The sequence below is a fragment of the Sciurus carolinensis genome, chromosome 2, assembly GCF_902686445.1.
Source record: "Sciurus carolinensis chromosome 2, mSciCar1.2, whole genome shotgun sequence".
NCBI lineage: Eukaryota > Metazoa > Chordata > Mammalia > Rodentia > Sciuridae > Sciurus > Sciurus carolinensis.
In genome coordinates this window covers 71,224,196-71,251,407 of record NC_062214.1, presented here as the reverse complement: position 1 = coordinate 71,251,407, position 27,212 = coordinate 71,224,196, and the positions used below count along the sequence as shown (strand labels likewise).

The 27,212-nt window shown below is 38.8% G+C and overlaps 1 protein-coding gene across 4 annotated transcripts in view; it reads left to right on the top strand.

The window, feature by feature from the left end:
* The window catches only part of Otud7a (OTU deubiquitinase 7A), a 341,701-nt gene that overhangs the window by 10,200 nt on the left and 304,289 nt on the right, over positions 1–27,212 (top strand). The window contains exon 2 of one of the 4 annotated variants that reach the window (XM_047540189.1): positions 20,496–20,576. The exons of the other annotated variants lie outside the window; for them this stretch is intronic. The gene's annotated coding sequence lies outside the window, so the exon portion shown is untranslated. The remainder of the gene's footprint in view (positions 1–20,495; positions 20,577–27,212) is intronic. 4 annotated transcript variants of the gene reach the window in all.

The following is a 27,212-nucleotide window of genomic DNA, read 5'->3' as shown; positions in this document are numbered from 1 at the left end:
ATGAAAACAATCAAAGAATAAGATAGAATGCCATTATTAAAACTGATAAAATAAAATAAACAACTGATAAGATGTACAGCTGTGCAGAAGGAAACCAAAGTATGCCAGCTTTATTAACCTGCATTAGATATATCATCATATCTTTAAAGTTTCACAGTGTCTTACAGTTTGCAAAATGATTTCATGTTTATGATCTTATTTGATCTTTTCAATAACTCCGTGGCATTAGAAGAGAAGTCATTCCCATTCTATGTGTGAGGAGACAAAAATCAAGCTGTGGTTGTCTGCAGCAGGGAAATGGACCTTCATATCTAAGATGCTCTGTCTTTGAGTTCCAGGGGACTGACCCACCCCTGGGGACAGTTGAACTGGTGGACTCATCCACTGCCTCTCTGGTACTTTAATAACATCTGAGAAATACAGAAACACAGACATTCATTTGAGAAGAAATGATTTTTCCCTAAAGCTAATACAGCTTGACCCGCTGATTGTTGAGAATGTTCAGGTTGGTGGTATATAGTGTGGTGGGAGGTACGAATCAAGATGGGAAATCCATACCTGGTTGTTATTGCTACATTTACTCTTGTCAGAGTTCTCCTGAGAGAACTAATAGAATGGATGAATGGATGGATGGATGAATGGGTGGGCAGATGAATAAGACAGGAAGTTCATCTCCATAAAATAGAAAATTGGAAGACATTGGACGAGAGGGGGTTTATTAGGAGAATTGGCTCACAAAATTATGAAAGCCAAGAAGTACTGTGATGAGTGAGAACTCACCAGAGTTCAGAGATGCAAGCTGGGATTCTGAGATGTAGATAGCATGGTTCAGTCCAAGTACAAAGGCCTCAGCACCAGGGAAGTTGATGGTGTAACTCCCATTCTGAAGCTGGCGACCTGAGAACTGTGGGGAGGTAGGGCACTACTGGTGTGATTCCTGGAGTACAAAGGCCAGAAAGCCTGTCCTGTAAAAGTTGTCCAAGAAGGAACTGAACCACTGTACATGTTACAATAAAATGAGGATTCACAGTTCAGTGTCTTTATTCTGTAGTTTCCACAAAAAAGCCCTTTTTTTCAAGATGGAAAGGCCATGGTCCTTCTCGCTTCAATCCTCTGCTCTGGGGGAACCAGGGGGATGCTTTGGAAGCCAGGTGTGAGACCTTAGAGGTATACAAGGTGGACACTATTAAAAAAAGGCATGTAATTAAGTGTTAACCCTCTTTGATATAAAAGATGCCCAGGACACCAGATAGAGGGAAAGTCATGTTCAAGGGCACCGAAGAGTAGGCTAGAATGAAACCTGGACACCTGAATGTGCAAAGAATGTGCTCTTAAATGTCACCTTCCTAGCCCGAAGAAGAGAAGTAGAGATGCCCTTCAAGTCAGAAGGCACATTGGCCATCTGCTCCCCACAGTGATAGGACCATGTGTCTAAATTCAAAGAGCTCCCAAGCCTACAGCAGAGGCAGGACCCCAGCCCTTGGCATCCTTGATATAAATAGGTTTCTCATCTTGCCAGATGCAGGCAGTAGCACCTTGTCCTGAATTCCTGGCAACAGTCTGAACCAACTGGAGAAAGATGTGAGAAAGCACCGCTGGTATGGATATTTGGCTCCTATATCAACAGACCTCCATCAAGAGCCTCAAGTACTGACTTGGACCAAACCCTGGTGATACAGGAAAGCTAGGACATGGCATAGCATATGGGCAGCTTTGGGGGTGGTGGGGAAGTCATACATGAAGATTCCACATGGGCAGAGCAAAGAAAGGCAAGAACGATGTCTCCTGCTCTGGAGGCCAGCAAGGGGTCAGAAAAATCTTAGGAGATAGTGGGGTCCTTCCAACCCTAGCTTCTGTGTCTTCATCTGGACCAATTGTACTTTATAAACTGTATAAAACTATACAAGTGCTAGAAATTTGTTTAGTATTGTACCCATTTTTCCAGATGCTTTTCAGAAGTAATAATCAAAACCTGAGGGGGAATATAGGGTTGAGTATATCTCTCATTTGGCATGAGATATTAGTTGACATTTCTCATTGGCTTGAGATGACTTAGAATGGCTCAGGGGCCTGGTTCTAAGTTTATGGGCCAAATTTAGGCAAGCACGAGTCTAATTGGGCCCAAGGGTCATTTCTGTGGAACACAGTTGACTTGAGGCTACCACTTCTCTTGGGGTCTGCCCCACACTTCTCTGTGTTACCATTTCCCCACAATCCTTGGGTGGTGACCCTTACAGAGTTCTGTTTCTGACTCTTTTGCTCATCATTTTTTGGAAAGAGATCAAAGAATTACTCAAACCTTTGCCCAAAGTGACTTTAATTTTTGCATAGTTTATTGATAAATTTAGTTAATGTATGTGTAGAGGGGTGGTTTGAGAAGGTGGTTCTAAGCTCTACTTTTGGTATTTGGATTATAACCATCTCTTCTGGAAAAACTTTTTGTGAAACATATTTCTTAAGAAATACTAGTATCTACAAAGATAAAACTAATGCAGAAATGCTAACTGCTGTGTGTTTTGAAGTTGGTAAAAACTCACTAAGCTTTGAAAGAGGATTAAATTTGCAAGCCAACATTTCTTTTAGTTTCTCATCCATTTCTTCTATTTTGTTATTTACAATTTCTTATAATGCCAGGATACATAACTCGCCCTGTTTCTTAGGTAACCTTAGTTTCTAGTTACTTGTTCTTAATGCTGTTTTTAAATTTATCCTTGGATCACACATTTTATCAGTAGTTCTAGAAGATAATTTCTTGGGGGCTTCCCCCCAAAAATTCCTTTTCAGTTGTCTGAAGTTCAATTTTAGAGTTCATTTTTAATCACCTGCTGTTTTGTTTGTACCCTGTTCTCTTCTCAAATGGCCTATGACACCCACTTGGAGAATTCTTGCAAGCCTGAAAATATAGCTTGTCTGATTATAAGGTGCTTGAGGCACACTATATTCTTTAAAACTGTATTGGAATATTTCTACTGTTTTTTAGCTTTAAATGTTATTGTGGAGAGGTTAAAAACCAACTTGTTTGCTTTCATAGATGTTGTATGATTCTTTCAGTTTAGAAATTTTACTGTAATATTTCTGGACAGTAGTCTTTCTGTGTCACTTTCTTTTAAACTAAGCTGTACCTTTGCAATTGGCAGACATCACTTTGTTTCAGATATTTTCTTGCATTGTATCGTTAACCTTTCTCTGGTTAACAATTCAAATATGTTAATTATATGTACACTTTTGCTTCTGTCATAATATCTGTCATCTTTTCTATTTACTTCATAATGTTTTCAATTTCATTCATTTCTATTTTTAGTCTTTATTCTGTTATTTAATTGCTTCTAATGTGTTCTTCACTCCTACACCACTTACTTTAACTTCCATTTTTCTTTCCCAAGTTCTGCTTCTCCTTCTCTTAATTTATATTCATTTAATTTTTTTGTGGGGGGCTTCTTTTTAGGAGAGTGTGGTAGACAGGATCATAGCACCTCAAAGATGTCAATATTACTAATCTCTAGAACCTATGATTATGTTACCTTAAGTAACCGAAGAATTAGAATTGAAAAAATAAAGTCAGCTATGGAATCAAGGTTGCTAATCTGCTGACTTTAAGACAGGGAGATTATCCTGGATTATCTTTCTGCATTGACTCAATGTAATCAGAAATGTCTTTCATAAACATGGAAGGAGGGAGGGTTTGCATGTGTAATAAAGTTTACTTTCTTGAGATGGGGAGATGATCCTGAACTCTCTGGGTGAGTCCCAAGTGGTCACAAGAGAGGTGGGAGGGGCAAGATTAGAGAAGCAGATGTGACAGTGGAGCAGAGGTCAGAGTGATGCAACTCCTGGAAGGGTTCCATGAGCCAAAGGAGGAGGACAGCCTCTGGGAACGTAAGAGACAACAGCAGCTCTGCCCCAGAGCCCACAGGGGAAACACTGCCCTCCCAAATCTCATTTTAGAATAATTTAGAATAACAAATTTCTGAGTTGTTTATGGTCAGAACATTGTTGAAGAATGGGTAAAGGGTGATGCCAAGGCAGGGCGCATGCTGGGATTCCAGTTTGTGGTCTGAAATACACCTTCTGCACATGAATTGTGACTGCCCAAGGCAGGCTGTGTTCCCCAGATTTCAGTGTTTAAGCTGGGCGTTCCTCATGGCAGGCCTGTTGTGTTTCTGTCCTGAATTTGCTTCCTGCCTTTTTGACTGAAGAAGGTCAGGTCCACAGGCTCAGCAGTTGTGCTTCTGTGTCCACGCATCCATGTGATCCATCGTGACCAGCCATGTCAGGGCCAGGGACATCCCCTGCAGGTCTTGTGTGTCCCTGGAGTCAGGAGGTGGGTTTTGGCTTGCTGTGTCTCTCCTGATTTAACAGGTTCTGTTACACTCAGTGGTTTGTGGCTTGTGGTTGTGTCTGTCTCCTTGATTCATTGGGGGTGGAATAAATTTATTTCTAGTTCTCTCTCTCCCTTTCCTTTTTCATTGTTTTTGGGGCTTTCAAAGAAAGTGTGGAGGAGTAAACTGTTCACTGGAAGCTGGGAAGCTGCTGTCTGGTGGATGATTGTGTGTATGTTGAAGGATTGTGCTTATAATCTTCCAGGACACTTTGTGCTTTGAGAAAGAGAAGCAGGTCACCATTTTGCTCAGAGTCTGGGAGTTGTTTAGTAACTTTGGGAGTTTTTGTTTTACTTCCCAAAGCTTCATCACAAAAGCCCTTCTGTTAGATTAGACAAGCTATTGTATTAGCAATTTGGCAGCCCCAAAAGCCACCCTGGTCTCTCCTTACACAACAGCCTGGGGGAAGGGAGGCAAACAGGTACCACACTGGACATCTGTCCCACTCCTTCTCTGCCTCTGAGGCTTTATCCTGCCCCCTGTGTGGTCCTGGAGGCCTTAGAGTAATGGCCTCCATCTTAGAGATCCATATGACTTTCTGGATGTTAATAAAACCTTGAGTGAACATTACTGTTTAATCATCTAATTAGATCATTAATTTAATATTCATTAAATTGTTTGCTTTAGTTTCTAAGCATTAAGAGTGGTTAGTACTGATTGCCACATGCTTTACTTCTATTATTTAGTTTAAATTTTATAGCCATCCTGTTAGGCAGGTATCAGTATTAATACCTACTTCACAGATGAGCCAACTAAAGTTGACAAAGTTTGTCAGTTGCCCATCTCATACAGCACAAGCTGTCTTCGTATACATCCCTCCTATGCGGAGGAGTGCTAGATTGAGTTGGAGCTCATGATCTTGTGTGTTCTCTTAGAAGCTCTTTGTGCATGCAAACTATATTTTAGAGCAGCTTACTTACAGTAACTTAGGATATTTTTGGTTTGCTCAGTTAAAAGTCATATTTAAAAAAATCCTCAGGTTCGCAGAATTTCTTTGTCTTTAAAGACCAGGGCAATTTAAAAATGAGAAATCCTAAATCCTAAGAGATGAGAGTTGGTGGGGATTCTTTTCCAACCACAACTACTATGCTATCCCAGGTATATTATACCTTTTTAACCTGTAACCTCTGAGGCTTCTGCCAGCCAAGTGATGTGGAAGGGAGACAGCAACCGCTTTCAATGTCTTCAGTTGCTTAAAAAAACCAACCTGAAATCCATCATGCCTTAAAACAACCAACCTGAAATCTCTATATATTTTTCTCCTTTCCCTACCTTTTCCCAAGTTGCAAAGTCCAAAGGGGGTTGTAAATCATAGGTTTGGGGAATTGATGGACTGCGGCTTCAAGGAAGCCAGAAAGGATAAAGCCCTAATGTCTCTGTGAAAGAGGAAGTCAGCAGAATGCAAAGATCAGTCCAAATGTCAGCTCCATCACAACACTATTGAGAAAGGCAAAAAAGAGCAGAACATAGCTGGTAATTGTGAAAAATCATATACCTGTACAAAAAGGATGTGTGGGAATCTGGAAAGAGACCCTTCTCATCTTCTTTGGAAACCTGGGAAAATAAGAGAATAAGACACCTTTCTGTTGACTTTTCTGGGTTTCCCTAAGTAGGAGGCTTATGCCTGGTGTCAGTTCCAGGACATGGTAGACATTAGCTCTTCACAGATTGTCCACTACCTCTTCTCTCTTCATCCCTTCTGAACATTCCATCTTCCTGTTGTAGCTATTTTCTTATTATTCCTTCCTGTAACTTCTTAACAGTACATTATTGACATTTTCCTCAGTTCTGCCTTCCAGTTCACTAATATACCCCCTGTCTAACAATGCACATCAAATCCACTGTCAAAACCAGTCACTGGGTGTCTGATTTCTGAAATTATATTACTCATTTCTATAAATTCTCTTCATTTCCCATCTTCCTGGTCTTTATAATAGTGTCATACTATTTACTTAGGGTTTTGGCCACTTTTAAACATGGTTGAATCAATTAGTTACATAATTATTTTAGTCTTTGAGTAACCATTTATCACCTGAACTTGGTAATAGGGATTTGTCTTACTGTTTACCAGATGTGCTGGCCTCTGCTTTAGAAGAGTTGCTGCTTATGCCTTTTCATTTAATTGCAGTCTCATCTTCAGCTTGCCCTTTTATCTGGACAATGAGGTTGTATTTGTTTCTATCAGGCCCCCAAGGGTACTGTGGGCCACATTTGCATATTAACTCCTCCACTTTGTATACATTCCTTTGGGTCACTGAGTGGCTCTCTGTGCTGAGGGTCCTCTGTGGCTGGACCTTTCATCTGTGTGTCTGTCATCCAGCCTGCAGCAAAATTTGTAAAAGTGCTTTTATGAGTCAGGGTTGCAGAGGATGTGGGCATCAGGACAGGACCAGCCACAAACCAGAGATTCTGGGGGCCTGCTGCTCTGAAGTTGGGAATAGCTTGGGAAGTGAAGGCATGGAATGACTGGGCAGTAACTGGTATGTTTGCATACCAAGGCCTGAAAGTACCCAGTGAATGGTTTTGGGCCTTTAACTGCTAAGACATGACTGAAGCAATGTAGATCCCATTGGGAAGTCCTGTCAGCCAGGCAGAGGCAGAGGATTTACCAGTCCTTCAAAACTATGTGCATTGTTTCCTAATAGTCTGTTTGTTTGCTGCTTTATATTGTATCCATGAGATTAAAAATGCAAAACTCATGATATCTTAGGAGATGACTGCTGAGTCAGGCAGAAAGGAGAGAGGCAATCCTTACATCGAAGCCTGGAATATGCTGGAGATTGTTATGTGGATGATATCTATTTGAGGTTTTGTCTGCAAGCTCAATTATAGCAAACTTTAAAAAAAGCATAGAACATTTTAGAAGTTCAGAGTTAGTACTTCCCCAGGAGGTTGATCTGCACCCTTCCCTCATACCAATCATCCCCCAGGACATGGCTGCCTTGCTTCTCCCTGGATGCCCATCATTGCTTTCCCTTCAAGACCCTTACTCCTGCCTCTCTCCTGACACCCAGCTCCTCCACTTTCCCTCTGAAAAGCCTTTTCCTGACTGTCTTTGCTCAGTACCTCCTGGTGATGGTGCCATACCTATGAACTATGACCTCCCATCACAGAATGCCTGCTCTTGGGGCACTTTGCATTTAGGGTCTTAACTCTTGAAGGGAAGGTTATAGATTTTCATGTTGTGACATTGGATGAGCTCCTTAGATTTCCTAGTGTACTTTTCTGTGTTCTTCCCTTAGGCCTTCATTGCCCCCATAAACTTTGCACTGCCCCACAATATCCCTTTTATGTTTAGATTTTGGAGTCTAAAGTCATTTTATTGCCTCCTTGGAGTTGGGTATGAGTACCTTGGGTCTGCAGAAATAGCCTCCTTTTTCTGGTAACAAAGGGTGGAAATGTCTCAAGTCTAAAGGGTTACTGCACCCCTTTGTTCATTTCTTTTATGCACACAGCATCAGGCAAGTATGTAGTGACCCAGCTCTGGACTTTGTTCTCATTTACGTGTGTCTTGGAAGCACATAGCACTGATGGTCTGTATTTGCTCCTGGAAGAGGAGGTTTGAAGAATCATACACTTATGTAAAGGATCCTCTGCATTCTGATCATACCTTTTGACTACCCTTACATACTGCACTAACTTCCTTGACAGCCCATTCACCCAGAGTGTCAGACAATAGCAGGATCTGTGGGGCATCATGCTTCCTTATAACCTGGGGGAAGACAAAGGGTGGTCTTTCATTACCCTTTCCAGCAGGAAGTAGTGAATCACCTCTCAGATTTTTATTGTCTTTATTTCTACATTTAATGTAGTGCTCTATTTGGTTGCCCTTGCTTTGTGTTACCCTTTCATTCATTCAACTCTGTTGAAACATCTTCTCTATCATAAAAGTAGCAAGTTCTCTTTTGAAAAATACTCATTGGAGAAGAAATAAACAAGTGTGCAAAGAATGTTTAATCCAGTTTGTTTTTCTCTTCACCTGGCATTATTTCTTGAGCTGGTCCCATGTTATTAAATATCCTGTTTAAATCAAGGTTTCAGTGGCCACATGGCATCGCACTGAGTGAATGTGCTGTGGTTGGTGAACAGAATATTGATCAAGGACTCACTGAGGGCCAGGAGCTGTGGCTTTGCTGTGGATGTGCTCTGGTCAAATAGATGAATTGTTACTGTGCAACCTGATAGATCATCATGAGCCACAGTTCCTGCACATTTCTATTTTATTGTCAGATTTCTCCCTTTATTCCTGTGCTCGAGGTTTTCACTGTGCCCCTATGTCTCTGCAATACATGCTTATTCCAGGATTCTTAGATTAATCCTTGGTAATATACCCCAAACGGTCACAATTCAATATCCTTCCTGCTTTAGCCTTTACCAAAAAAATGGAGACAAAGCAAAATAAGACTGACCAATGGGCCAACTTATACCTTGGTGAGAAGAGCTCAACCCACAGGGAAGGAGTCCTGTTGATCATATACTGAAAACAGGATTTGTGGGGGATTCAAACTGGGAAATGTGGAAGAGATAAGGCAACCAAACATAAGAGCAGAGTCTTGGAGGAAAAGAGGTGAACAGAGGCTGTAAGAACTAATGTGCAGAAAAGAGCTGCAAGGTTGTAGAGTTGTGAGGGAGGGAAGCCTGCCTAGGAAACGGAAAAGTGACACAGGAGGAATCTGGGATCCCACACTCTGGGCGTTGCAGTCCTGAGTACTGCCTCTGTTCAGAGCCTAATTTTGTGAGCTTACTTGTTCCTGGAGCCCCCAGACTCTTCCTTCTTCTTCAGGGAGAGATTCTATCCCCTGAGAGGTCTGCAGAGTCAATAACTGTGCTCACATGTGGATGGAGCCAGGTTAGAACTTGGCCCCTGTAGCATCTACAGTGGAGACCGAGAAGGGCAGGGAGACAGGAAGCGTCCCAGAGGTGCTAGCAAGAGCCTGGGGAGGAAGAACACTGGATGTGCAGACTCTCTAGAGTGACTTATTCTAGGTCTCCCACCAATGGGATGACTGAAGCATGCTGGACAGGGTCTAAATGTGCAACCATAACTGAGTGTGAATTTCCCATCCAGAGCTGTCACTCCTGTTTTCAGAGACAAATCAAGCAGTCAGAACCAACATGCACCTGGCTTCATGAGGACAGGAGCAGGACGGTGGGTACATGTGAATATTAGGCTGTCCCTGCACTGTCACCAAATGGTTTCTGATGTGCATGTAAAACCTGAGGCAGAATAAGGACTCAGGAATAGGGAAGTTGTTTGTGGCCTCTTTCATTTGAGCTTTAGGGCATGGGGCAAATTATGCACTGAGTCACTGGGGAAAAAGGTTTATGACTTCTCATGAAAGTGAAAAGAGGCCTGGTGCCTTGCCAGGTGGGAATATCTGACATGGCAAAGGATCCTGCATCTTACCATTATTGTTTTAAACAAACAGTAGGATGGGAACAGGAAAGTGGATGAGAAGAAAGTAGTCCGTTTGTGGCCTTTCTCAGGAACCCACCACAAAGGATGATGCCTTCCACAGGCTGAAAGAGGGGAAGTCCCCATGCAGGAGGCTTTCTGTCTTCGGCCTGCTGTGGGACAGTACAGCCTGTCACCCCCAACACACACAAAGTGTTGTGGCTTTAATTCTCAAGAGATCTCAGAACTGTCAGCCATGTCTCCAGGTCACAGGTAGAAACTGAGGCTGCAAAATGGTCAGTAGGACCCTGAGTGCCAGGAAGAAGGTTCAGGCACGGTTTCTGGCAGAGCAGGGTATTCCTTACTCAGCCTCCTTCTGTGGGACCGACCTGCCTGCGTGGAGTCAGGTCTTTTTCTTTATGGAAGTTTGGGAGTGTTTGCTTTGGTACTTGATGTTTTTACTTAGCAAAATTAACTCTAGAGGAACTCTCAACCTTCTGGGGGGCATTTTACTGGCTGTGGCATCAGGAGTTCTGCGAATCGTGCATGAGGACCCAGGAGACATAGGCAGGTACCTTTGTATCAGGTTGGCAGGAAGCCAATGACAAACAGTCATCTCCAATGTCACCAGGAAACACAGGCTTGTGGAACCAGTTTGTGACTCTGAATTTTTTTTTTTTTTTTTTTTTTTTGCATCCTGTGCTACCATGTGGGTACCTAGAATGGGAAGGTCAAAGGAAACAAGAAGGAAAAAGGAAACAGAAGGAGCCAGGGAAGAAGGGAGCATGGGAAGATGGCAGCTGCAGGGTCCCAGTACATTGTCTGGGAAGTGGTGGAAGATATCTCCAAATGATGGGGGTGGGACATGCTTAATGCTCACTCTTCATGTCTGATTTTTGAATTTACCAACAGTGACTGTGTCTTTGGAACTTTGGGTGGGCTTTGCAGAAAGGATTAATAAAATCAGGTTTGAAAGTTCCAATGCATATCTCTGCTCCCCTGAAGTCATGGCTCTCCTAACCTGGCTGGGTGGTCCTCACAGAGGCTATGTGACTTTGCTGGGAGTGAATATGGCCCTCCTGGATGCTGTAGGCCTTAGAAACTGCTTTGGTGCAGAGCACAGAACCCACCCAGATAGCACAGAGTTGTGCCTCTGGACATTTTACTATTTTGTGACACAGACTGACCCCATTAGTCCTTGACCTGTTATTTTTGAGTCATAGAACAGAAAAAAGGGGGGATGGGGGAACAGACCAAAAACAATAACTGTGACACAGCCAGAGTTTGTTCATTGTCCCCAGGCTCAGTGAGGTCTCTGCCAAGCAAAGGCTCATCTCTAATGTTACAGATGTTTACAAAAAGCATGCTCACTGCATTGCTTCTGGGCCTGGGCCTATGCAGCAGCTAGAATCACATTACATGGGACTTGTATAGCATAGCCTTTCATTTCAAAATTGTAAATTTTTTAAGGGAAGAGCTGGAAAAATAGTGTAGTGGGGGAAAAAAAAACAGTCAGATATATTTTTCGTGGTGTTAGGAATGAAACCCAAGGCCTTATGCTCTGCCACTGAACTACGTTCCTACCCTTGTTAGAACACATTTTAAAGAAACCATATTAATTAAAGCTTCATAATAGTGTTGTTCTTGAGAAAAAAGTTCTTAAAATTTTATGAAATCTTATGAAATTTCCCCAGATGATGGTTGAGATATTGATTTCCTTGTGTCTAGGGACTATTCTAGGTATTTCCCTCACCCTGGGCCATCAAGAGAGTAATTCAAGGAGAAAGCCTCCTGAATTCCTCACATTGGCTTTAAGGACACAGGAAGGGTAGCCAGGCTTGCTCCTTCTTCTCCATGTCTCTGTTGTTGAATGGGGGCTAAGGTCTGCATTGCAAATACAATGGTATGAGGTTGGATAGGAATGAGGGGAGAAGCATTTTTGGGATGCTCCTGTTTAGTAGTTTCTCACCCAGTCCCTATCCCCCCAGCTTCCTGAAACACAGACCATCAGTTATGATGCATGTTGCATTGATATTTAAGGTTTTCAGATCCATCAGCAAATGCAAGCCCATCTTTGGGAATCCTGGGTCTAGCAATGAATTTGGATTTTCTTCTGTTCTACTATTGCTTATCAGAGAGACATGCTTTAAATAGGGAAACAGCAATGTCACTTACAGGCACCTTCCCAGTCCTAAGTAGGTCAGGTTTTTGTCATAGTTTTGAGAAGATCACAGTTGAGTCACAGTAAATTTGGAGAGAGTCACGAATCTCATCAGAATCCAGAGTGCATTTATGATATTGTTAAATAGCATACCATAATTACTGGCCTGCACAGTGTCCTCTCTGTTCCTCCCCTAGTCCTGGCCATATACACATATAGCACATAGTACAGTCTCTGCTCAAACCTGTTATCAAAGGGACTTGCCCTCACTCATGCTGTGAAAAGCTGTTCTCTTGCTGGCTTAACTGGCAGGAAAAGACAAGTCCTGAGAGCAGGGTCTGAGTCACCCCCTCTTGCCAGCCTCTCTCTTAGCCATGGCTACACAACTTTTTATGGAAATATAATCTCATGAATAATGGTGCATGTCTTAAGTTTGCAGTTCGATAAATGTTCACAAAATGAACATACCTTGTAGTTCACATGCAATTCAAGACACAAAACATGTAGGACTCCAGGAGCCTCCACTGTATGCCTTTTCAGCACCCTTCCCCTTGGGGTAAACACTGTTCTCACTTCTGACACCATAGACTTATTTTACCTATATTGTACTTTATAGATAGGGGACCAAGCAGTACGTATGCTTTTCCTTCTGGCTTCTGTCACTCAACATTATGCATGTGGGATTGATGTAGGTCCTTGTGTGTATGCAGTAGCAGCTCATCAGTTCTCAGTGCTGTGTAAATATAAAATACACACTGCTGGTGGGCATATGAGTAGTTTCCAGGCTGGGTTATCATGAACATTATGACAGATGATTCTAGAGCATGTCTTTTGGTGAACATTGAATGCTTTTCTATTGGGTAGATAACTGGAGGAAGAATTGCTGGAGCACAGGTATTTACATCTTAATATAGCTTAAGATGTGCTCTATCTCTCCAAACTCACTCTTGCCAATATGTAGAGGCCAGAATGAGGTTCTTCAGGTAGATAAGTAAGGTTATGATCATAATAGAATATATTTTGGGTTGCTGTTACGTCAAGCAGGAATCCAAAGTCACTAAACAATTACTAGCTTTTATATAGGTTCTGAACTTAAATGAAGACTTTATTACAGTGGCTGTTTATACAGCTTAGGTTAACTCTTTCTTACTGTGATCAGTTACTGTTCATCCACCAATGAAGCATGTCCTGCCTCTGATAAGCTGACACAGGTGGTAGTAGGGAACCATTGTGATGATAGGCAGAGGCAAAGTGGATCAACTGAATTGTCACTGTCCACTTGTGACGAATACTCTAGAGGCTTGGTTGTGTACTAATATGTGTTTCCAAACAGCTTTTGGAGTCTAAGGATACCCAGTGCTCATGAGTCACATTTTCAAGGTCATTCATGGTTTGAGCAGGCATCTCTCTTCCTTCAGCACAACGACTCACACTCTGAGGAAGAGAAGAGCAGGGACAATATTATCCTCATGTTCCAGATGACACAGGTGAAGGTCAAGCTAAGTGTCTTCCCCAGCAAATGTGTGTGACTAAGAGAAGGGGGCTGGAGCCCAACCCATGTCTGCTGACAACATACCTCAGGATTCTGCATATGACAGCTCTTCTTTGTACCAAGCACATGTGTTAGAGGCAGATATTTTGCAGTGGTTATGGCAAGGTCTTCAACAACAAGTTAGTTTGGTACATGACTGAGGTTTGCTTTTACAACCTTCTTATGGCACAGGTGACAAAATTCTTTCGCAGCAAAAGGTGATGTGAGGTGCCTCTATCAGCATAAGATGGTGGTCAGCCCAGGATTTCAGGTATTCCTTTGCTGTGGTAGTTAGTGTCAGTTGTTAAAAGCCAGTTTAGAAAATTCTGGTGCAGCTTGGGCATCCCTAATCTAAACATTCAAAATCTGAAATTCTGCAAATTCGGAAACATTTTGAGCGCTGACATGATGCCACAAGTGGAAAATTCTAGACCTGATTTCACATAAAGTGTCATAGTGAAAATGCATGTGTATTTTATATAAAATTTTTAGTAAATATTATATAAAGTTACCTTCAGGCTATTGGATAAGGTGCATGTGGAACGTAAGTGAATTCTGTGTTTAGATTTGAGTCCCATCCTCAAGATATCTCATTGTATAAATGCATATATTTCAAAATCCAAAAAATCTGAAATCCAAAACACTGCCAATACCCAAACATTTGGAATTCTCACTCTATAATAGGATGTTCTAGATCAAGTTATGAGAAATCTGAATCTTCAAGAATGCTTTGGCACTATTGTTTTGCATATTTTCTGTTCACATGTGTGTTTTTCTGAAACCTGAGAGTTAACTTAAAAATGATATTTCCCATGACTACCAATGTCTGTTAAAAGAAAAAAAATTAAAAACCTAAAAAAATGATCTGAGTTCATAGTATGTATATCTTTAAAATCAGCTCAGTAACTTCTAGAGAGTTTAATACTACTACTTGATAGTTCAAATAGAAAACATCTCTATTATTTAGAGAATGAACTTTAGGCTTTGCGTTTTGTAATAGTCTGTAAAATTATTTCAGAAATTGCTAAATATGTCTTGATATTTTTAAGTGAAATATATAGGAGGTCATTTTTATTATAAGAAAACTTTTATTTCATGAAAATATTTTAATGCAAGTGTGATCAAGTTAAAGTACTAATAAAACAATAAAACAATAACAAAAACCTAAGTTATTTTTAAAGTCAGTAATCCAACTTGCTAACTGTGTCATTTCTGTTTTGCATCTGTGTAAGTGAGCTCTCATAATATCTGCCAGGAAAGTGGTTATAATAATGTTTTAAGAACCTCAGCCTGAGTGTACAAGTTTGCATCCCAACTAAGTCCCAGGCATTTTTTTTTTTTTAGTTTAGTTTTTTTGTTTGTTTCATGATGATCAAGCATTATTCCTAAGAATTCTGATGTAGGCATACTTTGTAGAGCTTTCTGAATCCCCTCACATACAAGTTAGTTTCTCATTCCACTTTTTGCTTTGGTGTAACTAGGATGGCTCTGAAATACAGAACCACAGAACATGATAGAAGAGAAAACCTAAACTCTCATGCCTGTCCAGGTGCATGTGCTTTGTGGAAGCCAGGTGACGTATCTTTGAAAGGATATGTCTGGCTCCACTGTTTGAGAGCCTCAAATTAGGTTATATTCCTTTTAGAGTTTAAAATATAATCATAGTAAGCCTTCATCCTGCTGGTTACAGTAGGCCCACACTTTTTCATGTAATCCAAGGACCCTCAAGTGCTTACCCTGCTCAATAGAACCTATCTTTTTGGTGAATAGAATAAATGGCTCTGTCTCTCCAGCCAACACCTGCCCACTGTGAGAAGGAGACATTACCATGGCCAGATGGAGGATTCCTTTACCATAGTGTGGTGATGAGAAGGGTGCTCCCAAGGCCCAGGGCTTGCCTTGCCAGCTGCTCTGTTGGTTCTTCTGCCACCTATCCCATGCAGTGCTGTGGGACCAGGGGCTGGGAGTACAGCTCACAGTGTCATGAACTCACCACACAACACAAGTATTTGGTTGAATTGCTCTGAACCATCAGTTCTGTTCTGATGCTCTTGGATCTGCAAGGGTTGGTATCATAAGTATTTGGCTGTGAGTGGACTATGAAGGGCAGAGCTGAAGATCACTTAGGACTAGTGTGGAGGGAGCCCTCCAGATCAGTTGGGAGTAGGTAGGGGTCTTCAAAAGTAGTCATAGTCCTTAATATCAGGAGTAGTAGAGAAATTTTCAAGATCACCAAGCAATAAATAGTTGGGGGTTTCCTCAAGATCATTAGAAATATTGGGTGTCTCTGATATCAGTTAGGTGTAGTGGTTCTGTAGGTTTTCTGGCCAGAGATGTTGGCAGCTTAGTCTACTGGGTGAAGATGGAAAGAGAGGTCTGTCTATGAATCTTGATTTGTGCGGGATTTAGAAGGATTGATTGTGGAGAAGTAGGCAGGGTTGTGGACAATGTCCCCAGGGGATAATTGTGCAACTGGTTGATGTGGAGATGACTAGGCTTTAACTCTCCGCTAACAGACTTTCCTCAGAGAAAAAGTTGTTACTGCTTTTTTTGTTTTTGTTTTTTAAATTTTGATAAAGTACAATTTATTATTTTTAGATGTATTTTTAATGTCATATATAAGAACTTTTCACATAACATTAGGTATTGAAGATTTTCTCCTGTGATTTTTTTCTAAAATCTTACAGTTTTGAATTTTACATTAAATCTATGATCCATTTTGGGATCTAAAAAATAAGGTAAATGATGTATTGGTCAGGTTTGATTTTTTTTTTTTTTTGCCTGTAGGTGTTCAATTGCTTCAGCCCTGTTTTTGAAAAGCATACACTTCTTAAATTGCTTATTAACCTTTGTCAAAAACAGTTGATTGCTATTATAAATGGGATTTTTTTTATTAATTTCTTTTTCAAATAGTTTGTTATTAGCATATAGAAATGCAACTAATTTTTGTGTGTTGATTTTGTAATCTGAAACTTTACAGAATTTGTTGATCAGTTCTAATAATTTCTGGTGGAGTCTTCAGGGTTTTCCATGTTTCAGATCATGTCATTAGCAAACAGAGACATTTTCAGTTTTTCCTTTTTTATATGGATGCCTTTTATTTCCTTTGATGACCATTTATCTGGTCAGGACTAAGATAAAATAATTAAGAGTAAATTTAACCAAGGAGGTGAAAGATTGTTACACTGAAAACATAAAATATTGATGAAAAAACCGAAGAAGACAAATAAATAGAAAGAAATCTCAAGTTCATGAATTGGAAGAATCATGTTTTAAAGAACTGCTAAAATGTCCATACTACCCAAAGCAATCTACAGATTGAGTGCAATTCCTATTAAAATTCTAAGGTAATTTTTTTAGAGAAACAGAAAAAAACCCTAAAATAGATATAGAGCCACAAAAGACCCGATTTTTTGAAGCAATCAATGAGCAAAAAGAACAAAGCTAGATGTATCACATTCCCTGACTTCAAAATATCCTTTAAAGCTACTGTAATCAAAACAGCATGGTGCCAGCTTAAAAACAGTTACATTAACCACTGAAACAGGTATAAATCCCAGAAGTAAACAGAAGTATTTACTGTCAATTGATTTTTCTACAAATTACCAAGAACACACAGTGGGAATAATATAGTCTTTTAAATGAATGGTGTTGGGAAAAATGGGTGTCCACATGTGCAGTAATGGAGCTGGTACCCTCATCTGGTGTGTATGTGTGTGTAGGTTAAAAACGGAGTAATGATTTAAAAATAAGACCTGAAACTAGAGAAAAGCATAGGGAAAAAGCTCTGTGATACTGGGTTGAGCAGTGATTTTTGGATACAGCATTAGAAGCACAGAAAACAAAATCCAAAACAGAAAATGAACTCTTTGCACAGCAAACAAAACAGAATGATGAGACAGTTCACAGATTATGGGATTTTCACACCATACTCTGATAAGGAGCTAGTATATAAAATATATAAGAAATTCAAACAACTCAATAGCAAAAATACAGTAACTCAAGATGGGTTAAGGATCTTAAGAAATATTTCTCAAAATAAGACATACAAATGACCAAAATATATATTAAACAATGCTCATTATCAGAAATGCAAGTTAAAACCACATTGAACTATTACCTCATACCTGTTAAATTACTGTTATTAAAAAGATGAATGATACCTAATTTTGAAAAGAACGCGGAGAAAAGTAAACCCTGTACACGGTTGGTAGGAATGCAAATTAGCACAGCCATTTGGGAAAATAGTGTGGAGTTTCCTCAAAAAACTAGAAATAAAACTATCTAATGATCAAGAAATCCCTCTTTGGGGTACACATCCAAAGCAATAGAAGTATCCTAAGCTCATTTCAGCATTATTCATAATAGTTAAGATATAGAATCCTCAATCACTTTCTTTTTTTAAATTATTTGTTCTTTGTAGCTAGATACTTTTTTATGTTTTCTGTATTTTAGTGAAAGTACCATTTACCCTAAAATAAATTATTGAATCTGAAAATATTAACCTGCCCATATAGTTGTATATGCTCTTGCTCTAACTTACTTCCATATTCTCATTTTACCCTTTTATTTCCTTACCAACTCCGCTGTGACTATCATGAACTCATGGTCATGTACAGTCTTCTGTAGACGAGTTTTCAATGTATCTGTGGAAACAGATCTTCTTTTTAATATTCTAAACATTTTTAGACTAAAATGTTATAAAGAGCATAAAATGGTCTCAGTATTGTTAAAAAAAAGATATGGCAGCAACCTAAGCACTAATAAACTGATGAATAAAGAAAATATGACTTTATATACACACTGGAATACTACTCAACCTTAAAAAGGAAGCTCATTCAGGACAACATGGACAGAACTGGAAGACATGATGCTAACTGAAATAAGCAAGTCAAGGAAAGATACTGTATGACCTCACATATATGGAATGTGAAATGCCAATCTTATAGAAATAGCGAATAGAAAAGTGGTTGCCAGAGGCTGCAGAAGAGGCTGAGAGTTGGTGAGGTTAGCTTGACTGAATGCTTCTAATGTATAATAGTTCAGAATATCACATTGCATCCCATACATATACACAATTATGTCAATTTAAAAACATCAGTTTGGTGTACTTATATGAATCTATTTCAATTTTTAATGTTTCTATCCCTCTACATAAACCATCCTGTCTTTTTTAAAATTTTATTTACTCTGATTCATTGTACACAAATGGGGTACAACTGTTGTTTCTCTGGTTATACATGAAGTAGAGTCACACCATTTATGTAATCATACATGTACATAGGGTAATGACGTTTGTCTTATTCTGTTATTTTTTCTTCCCCCACCCCTCCCACCCCTCTTTTTCCTTTATTCAATCCATCCTTCCTCCATTCTTGCCTCCCTCCCACCCCCCAGTTATGTATCATCATCCACTTTTCAGAGAGATCATTCAGCCTTTGGTTTTTTTGGGATTGGCTTATCTCACTTAGCATGATATTCTACAACTTCATCCATTTGCCTGCAAATGCCATAATTTTATTCTTCTTTATGGATGAGTAATATTCCATTGTGTATTTATACCACAGTTTCTTTATCCATTCATCTGTTGAAGGGCATCTAGGTTGGTTCCACAAACTGGCTATTGTGAATTGAGCAGCTATGAACATTGATGTGACTATAGTACGCTGATTTTAAGTCCTTTGGGTACAGGCCAAGGAGTGGGATAGCTGGGTCAAATGGTGGTTCTATTCCAAGTTTTGTAAGGAATAGCCACACTACTTTCCAGAGTGGCTGCACTAATTTGCAACCTCACCAGCAATGTATGAGTGTACCTTTTTCCCTACATCCTTGCCAACACCTATTGTTGCTTGTATTCTTGATAATTGCCATTCTAATTGGGGTGAGATGGAATCTTAGGGTAGTTTTGGTTTGCATTTCTCTTATTACTAGAGATGTTGAACATTTTTCATATATCTGTTGATTGCTTGTAGATCTGTGAAGTGTCTGTTCATTTCCTTAGCCTATTTGTTGATTGGGTTATTTGTATTCTTGGTGTAAAGTTTTTTGAGTTCTTTATATATTCTGGAGATTAGTGCTCTATCTGACGTGCATGTTGCAAAGATTTTCTCCCGCTCTGTAGGCTCTCTCTTCACATTGCTGATAGTTTCCTTTGCTGAGAAAAAGCCTTTTAGTTTGAATCTATCCCAGTTTTTGATTCCTGCTTTTAGTTCTTGTGCTATGGGAGTCATGTTAAGGAAGTCTGATCCTAAGCTGACATGATGAAGATTTGGACTACTTTTTCTTCTATAAGGTGCAGGGTCTCTGGTCTGATTCTGAGGTCCTTGATCCATTTTGAGTTGAGGTTTGTACAGAGTGAGAGATAGGGAGTTCAGTTACATTTTGCTGCATATGGATATCCAGTTTTACCAGCACCATTTATTGAAGAGGCTATCTTTTCTCCATTGTATGTTTTTGGCACCTTTGTCTAGTATGAGAAAACTGTATTCATGTGTGTTTGTCTCTGTGCCCTCTATTCTGTACCATTGATCTACCTATCTATTTTGGTGCCAATACCATGCCTTTTTTTGTTACTGTTTCTCTATAGTATAGTTGAAGTTCTGGTATTGTGATACCCCTTGCTTCACTCTTCCTGCTAAGGATTGCTTTAGCTATTCTGGATCTCTTATTTTTCCAAATGAATTTCGTGATTATTTGCTCTGTTTCTATGAGGTATATCATTGGAATTTTATTGGAATTGTATTGAATTTGTAGGGCTGGGGAGATAGCTCAGTTGGTAGAGTGCTTGGGTTCAATCCCCAGCACCACCAAAAAAAAAAAAAAAAAAAAAGTGAGTAATCTCTGGGTCTTCTGATTCCTGTTGGTCTTTCTGCAGTACCACACTGTCTTGATTACTGAAATGATATAGTGAATCTCAGTTCGGTGTAATGATTTATCATTCTCCATTTTTCTTTTCCAAAATTGTCTTAGCTATTCCAGTTCCTTTACCTTCTCATAAATATTTTATAGTAAGCTTGTCTTTGTTTACAGGTATACCTTGCTGGGATTTTGATACGAAATTGAAGAAAATTGACATCATTACTTAGTTGAGTCTTCCAATCCATGAACACAGTATGTCTCCTCCATTTTTTTTAGATCTTCTTTGATTCCTTTCATTATATTTTGTAGTTTTTAAGTTATAAACTTGATACATGTTTTTTTTCAATTTATATTTAATCTTATTATTTTGAATTATTTTAAGCCATATTGTATTTTAATTTCAGTTTCTTCATGTGCATTGCTAGTGTATAGGAATAGTTGATTTTGTATGTTTATCTCATATCTTGTGCCCTGGCTAAATTCACTCAGTTCTAGGATTTTTTTTATAGATTACTCAGGGTTTTCTATGTAGACTATGTTTTTTATAAATAGGGATACTTTTATTTTCTTCTCTTTAAGTCTATATGCCTTTTATTTCCTTTTCATGCCTTCTTGCACTGGCTGGAACTTCCTTTACTGAGAAGTATCAACAGTAAGAGCAGGCATATTTTTCTGATTCTTGATCCTGGATGGAAAGTATCCAGGCTTGGGTATTAATTATGATGGTAGCTATAGACTTTGCATAGATACTGTTTATTGGATTTAGAAAATTCCATTCTATTCTTAGTTTTCTGAGAGGTTTTATCGTGAATATATGTTGGAATTTGCCAAATGTATTTCCTGAGACAATTGATATTTGTTGTTTAAGTACATTATATTGCTTGATTTTTTAAAGTACATTATATTGCTAGATTTTTAAAAAAATCTAACCTTTTATCCCTGGACTAAAGCACACTTGACCTTGATATATAATTCATACTATATATTGCTGGATTCTATTTGATAATATTTTGTGGCGGTTTGCTGTGAATTCATGAGGAATGTTAATACTTTTTTGTACTGTTTTCAACTGGTTTTGATAACATGATAATACTCACCTGAAAACATTAGTTAGGTAAACATTATTTTTAGTAAGAATTTCTGTGAAAAGTGTCATTATGGCAATTCCATTTTATAAAGTTGTTTAAAATCCTCTATCAAAAATGATCTAAGTTCATGAAAAGCATAAGAGAGAGAAAAAAGGAACCTGTTTCAGAAGAACTGAAAAGTAATTAAGTTATATAACCATTGTGGTTTTGGAGTCCTTCCCTTGTCCACAGTTTCACTTTCTGTGGTTTCAGTTACCTGAGGTCAACAGTAGTTCAAAAATATTAAATAGAAAATTCTAGAAATAAACAATTTGTAAGTTTTAAATAGCTTTACTTATAGTAGATTGTTATAACCATTCTATTTTATTATTAGTTATTGTTGTTAATCTTTTACAGTGCCTAAATTATAAATTAAGCTTTATAATAGATATATATATATATATTTATATATATATATATATTTTTTATATATATATATACATAGAAAAACAGAATATGTAGGGTTTGGTACTCTGTGTGGTCTTAGGCATCCATTCAGGTTCTCAGAATATGTTCCCATGGGTAAGGGAAGACTACATACTTTCTTTTAGGTTCTAAAGTGGGTCTGGAACAGAGATAATAGTGAAAGGATATGGCCATACCACAATTTGGCATTATACAGAACATTTTAAAACCTTAATACTAAATTTGAAAGAGACTTTAAAAACTAGAGCATTAGAAAGAATATTTAGAAATGTTAGCACAAAATATCACTTTCAGAGTTTGCTTGAGATATGTGTCTTGAATCAGACACAAATTATAAAACAGTTCTGCATTTCATTAAATAAACTTTGCTTTTTCAGTGTGTGATCACATAGGATCTGCATTAACTATTAACTTGGTTACTTACACTCATCTGTGTATATATAAAACATTTAAATCTATGTCCAAGAAGCCAGGCAGTTGGGAGAACAAAGAGGGAAATATAATTTAAAAAATTAATGACACCTAGTCATTGCATTTCTTGTCAATACTGACCAGTCCTGACTGCCTTCCACTTTCTGTTTACAGATGAAAATTCAGTAACATTTTTACTGAGTTCCACCTTGCTTTACCTTTTTCTGTGGTGACTAGCAGAAAGGGTTAGAAGGAGGTCAAACCAGTTGTGTTTTCCTTAGAGTTGGTAGATGTAGATAAACACTGCAGTGGGTTGCCCCATTAAATTTGGATTTCAGATGAGTAACAAATTATATTCTAGTATAAGCCTGTCCTCTGAATTACATGAGGCATGCTTACACTAAAATACTCATTGTTTACCTGTTTTATTGAGTTTACTAGTAAACTGTTTAGTTTTACTGAGTGTCCAGTATTTTATGTGGCACCCTGATGTCCTTCCACATCTTTTTCTGTCTTTGACCTTGCTTATTTCCATTTAAGATAAAAGCAAAAGAAGTTACAAAGGATTCACTCTATAACAATAGTTTTGTTTAGCAAAGTTCCATAGCACTAGAATAAGATGGCTGTCTTTTCCTGGCAGGTGAACATCATGACAGACCTTGGGAAATATTAATTTTTTCTACCATTGGTGTCTATGGCAAGATTGTTAGCCCTGGGTAGGGGGTCACACCCTCCCAGTAATGCCCTGCACTATCCTTGCTCACTCACACTTTCTGTTCACAGTGATCTCACTTCATTTGTCCTGCCAGCATCTAATTATTCAGAAAGATTCTTACTCATCCACACATCCTCCCCTCAGTCCTATTTTGCATTTACCCTTTTAGGATGCTCCCTAAATTAGCGTCCAACATACACTACAGATAGCAAATTTTACATACTTCCTGGGCCAGACATGTGAGTAGGTAGAGAGTTTAGGCTGTGCATGCTTTCCTTAAATTGCCCACCTTTGTAGGATTGTCCTGACATTATGTATAGCACTTGCATTCAGTGAGTGATCCAAAGAATAGATAGTAGAACTTCTCTCAACAAATACCAGCCAGACTGGGGGAAACTCTTAGCAGTCATACTGCTGTCTTTCTTTACTGCAGCACAAGTTCTCAGAGCCCCTCACTCTATTCCCTTCCACTCCCTTCTGTTCCAGGCAGCTGGCAAAGCCCCACTGTGATTTGAGCCATATTACTATGAACCAAATCCTTTTCTCTGTTAGAATTTGTTTCAACCTAGAGGAAGGTAATGCTACTGACTCATGTTTGTGTTTTTGTTTAATTTTAGGGCACCCGGGGCCATTAGAATTACAACTCTGCCAAAAACAAAGCTTAATATTATTACTTCTTTTAGGACCAAATACCTTTAATGTAAAGTCAGAAAAAAGGAAATATTAGAGGAAGTTTATTAGCAGCTAAAATGGAAACCTCCAGTTATTTCCCTGCTTCATTTTCAAGGTTCCAAAGAATGTGGGGATCTTAATGGGGAGAACCCCAGCAAAAAGCAGAGAGGCTGCTGCTAAGGCCATTTTCTCTGAAGACTGAACTCCTTATTCCTAGCGTGATATCATTCTTCAGTTTTCTTTTCATTTTTAAAAATTTGTTCTTTTTAGATACATGGCATAGAGTATATTTTGACATAGTATACATACATGCAGTATAACTTATTCCAGTTAGGATCCCATTCTTGTGGTTGTACATTATGTGGAGTTTCACTGGTCACATATTCATATATGAACATAGGAAAGTTATGGCCGATTCATTCTACTATCCTTCCTATTCCCATCCTTCCTTCTTTTCCCTTAATTCCCCTTTGTCTAATCCGGTGAGCTTCTATACTTCCCCTCCCTACCCTCTCTTGTTATGGGTTAGCATCCACATGTCAGAGAGAGCATTCAGCCTTTGGTGTTTGGGGACTGGCTTATTTTACTTAGCATGATAGTCTCTAGTTCCATCCATTTACTGACAAATGCCATAATTTTATTCTTCTTTATTGTTGAGTAATATTCCATTGTGTACATATGCAACAATTTCTTTATCCATTAATCTGCTGAAGGATATCTAGGTTGGTTCCATAGCTTAACTATTGTGAATTGAGCTGCTATAAACATTGATGTAGCTGTGTCGCTGTAGTATGCTGATTTTAAGTCCTTTGGATATAAACTGAGGAGTGGGATAACTGGGTTAAATGGTGGTTCCATTCCAAGTTTTCTGAGGAATCTCCACACTGCTTTCCAGAGTGGTTGCACCAATTTTCATTCCCACCAACAATGTATGGGTGTACCTTTTTCACCACATCCTCACTAACATTTATTGTTGCTTGTATTCTTGATAATTGCCATTCTGGCTAGAGTGAGGTAGAATCTCAGTGTAGTTTTAATTTGCATTTCTCTAATTGCTAGAGCTTTTGAATATTTTCTCATATATTTGTTGACCATTCATATTTCTTCTGTGAAGTACTGTTCGGTTCCTTTGTGCTTTTTTTTTTTTAATGTGTGTGTGTGTGTGTGTGTTAAGTTTTTTGAGTCCTTCTATGTCCTAGAGATTAATGCTCTACCTGAAGTGTAGGTTGCAAAGATTTTCTCACATTCCATAGGCTCTCTCTTCACGTTATTGATTTTTCCCTTTGCTGTGAAGAAACTTTTCAGTTTGCTACCATCCCACTTATTGGTTCTTGATTTTACTACTTGTGCTTTAGGAATCTTGTTAAGGAGGTCAATTCCTCAGCCGACATAATAGAGTTGCGTCTACATTTTCTTCTAGTAGATACAGGGTCTCTGGTCTAATGCCTAGGTCTTTGATCCACTCTGAGTTGAGTTTTGTGCAGGGTGAGAGATAGGGGTTCAATTTCATTCTGCTATATATGGATTTCCAGTTTTCCCAATACCATTTGTTGAAGAGGCTGTCTTTTCTCCAATGTAGTTTATGGCACTCATTCTTCAGTTTCTACTATTTTCAACTAAATTCACTTGAATACGGGTTAAATTTTCTTTGTTATGGGATGTTATATTCAGTCAAACACCAAGGTAAAGAATTAGATAATTGTTAATATCTGTGGAATTCTGAGGATATTCAAATCTGTTCTCTTTCTGAGAGTGTTAATAAATTATAAATGCACCATGGTTAAAGTGATTTAAATGTGTTTTATTGGTTAAATTTTATTAATATCTGTTTGCTAAGAATTGGTCTTTCAGTACTTAGAATGAATATTTTCCTATAGTTTTGATCCCATAATAGGAAGGAAAAAATGCTGCTTGCTGCAATTCTAATTTATGGAAATGTTGCTGTAGTCCTCAAAACTGGATGTAGATTTTTCCAAATGAAAGTGGTTCATTTTGTAAATATCCCATTTTCTTACCTCTTATTCTCAAGCATAAGGAAAGCTATTTGGCTGCTAACAATGATAAATTATAGACATACTTGAATCAAATGTGTGTTGGCCAAATCTTGTGGGTAAACATGCAGGGAAATCACCTTGATTGGGCACTGTGTGTAGACAGGGCCTTCATTTTTAATACCTGGGTCTTCTCTGACTCATTTCCCAGTTGTGAAACTCAACTCTGTGCTGGTAAATCATTCTTGAAAATAATGCCCTCTTTATTTTTCCTTTGAAAAAGGATCATAGAAGTGCTTCATTTAATATATATCAAAAATGTCCCCTGTGCCCATTAGATAACTATTCTCAAAAAATCAGAAAATATGTGCTGGTGAGGATATGGAAACATCAGACATTCTGCCTCTGTGGTGGCAATATAAAGTGTAATTCCTGCTGTGGGAAACAGTCTAGTGGTCCCCAGAAAATAAAACAGAATTGCTGTAAGAACCAGCAACACCACTTCTGGTACATGTCCCAAAGGATTGAAAGCAGGGATTCAAACAGGTATTTGTACACCCATGTTCACAGCATTAGTCACAATAGCCAAGAGGTGGAAGCAACCCATGGTCTCCTGCTATGTATGAATGGATATGCAAAGTGTTGTGTATGCATACAATGAAATATTATTCAGTCTCAAGAAGGAAGGAAATGCTGACACATATTGCGACATGGATGAACCTGGAGGACATCATACTAAGTGAAGTGGGTGAGACATGAAAAAATAACTACTGTCATTCCACTCATGTGAGGAATCTACAGTAGTCAATTTCACAGCAGCACAAAGTAGAATGGATGTTACCAGGGGATGGGGGTTGAGAAATGAGGAGTTGGTGTTTGATGGCTTCAATTTTTAATGGTGAAGAATTCTGAATATGGATGATGGTGATAGCACAGTGTGCATATATTTAATGTCTCCAAAATGTATTTCTCAAAATGGTTAAGATGATAAGTTTTATGTTATCTATATTCTACACAATTTCAGTTTCAAGGGTGTGTGCCTGTTTGGAAATGGAGAGACCACTCATTTCTTCCTGTGTCCACATAGACTTTTCTGTGATAGGAGACCATATTCACTCTGCAGAGTACATGTGACACTCTCCAGCACTTTAGGTTCTCTTTCAGGTTAGTGTGCCTTGAGCCCCTGCAGGTTTTCTCTGTCTTCCCATCATTTGACACTCGTATAGCCATGGGTGCCTTAGTGAATGGGGCACCTGCCTGAAGTACCTATGGTTTAGAGCAGAGGTAGAGACGTCTCTGCTGGCATTGGCCTAGATTTTTATCCCCCCAGCCCAACCTTTTCTCTCTTCCTCTTTCTTAGTGAAAGTGAAATGCACACATTAGATGAGTCTTGATGAATGCAAACTATATAACCAAATCCTTACTAAGATGTAGAACATCAACATCGCACCAGACAGTTCCCACATGCCCTGCCACACCCTTCTCTCAGGCAACTGCCCTTCTGATTTCTCCATCATAGATTCGCTTTATCTATTCTAGAACTTCA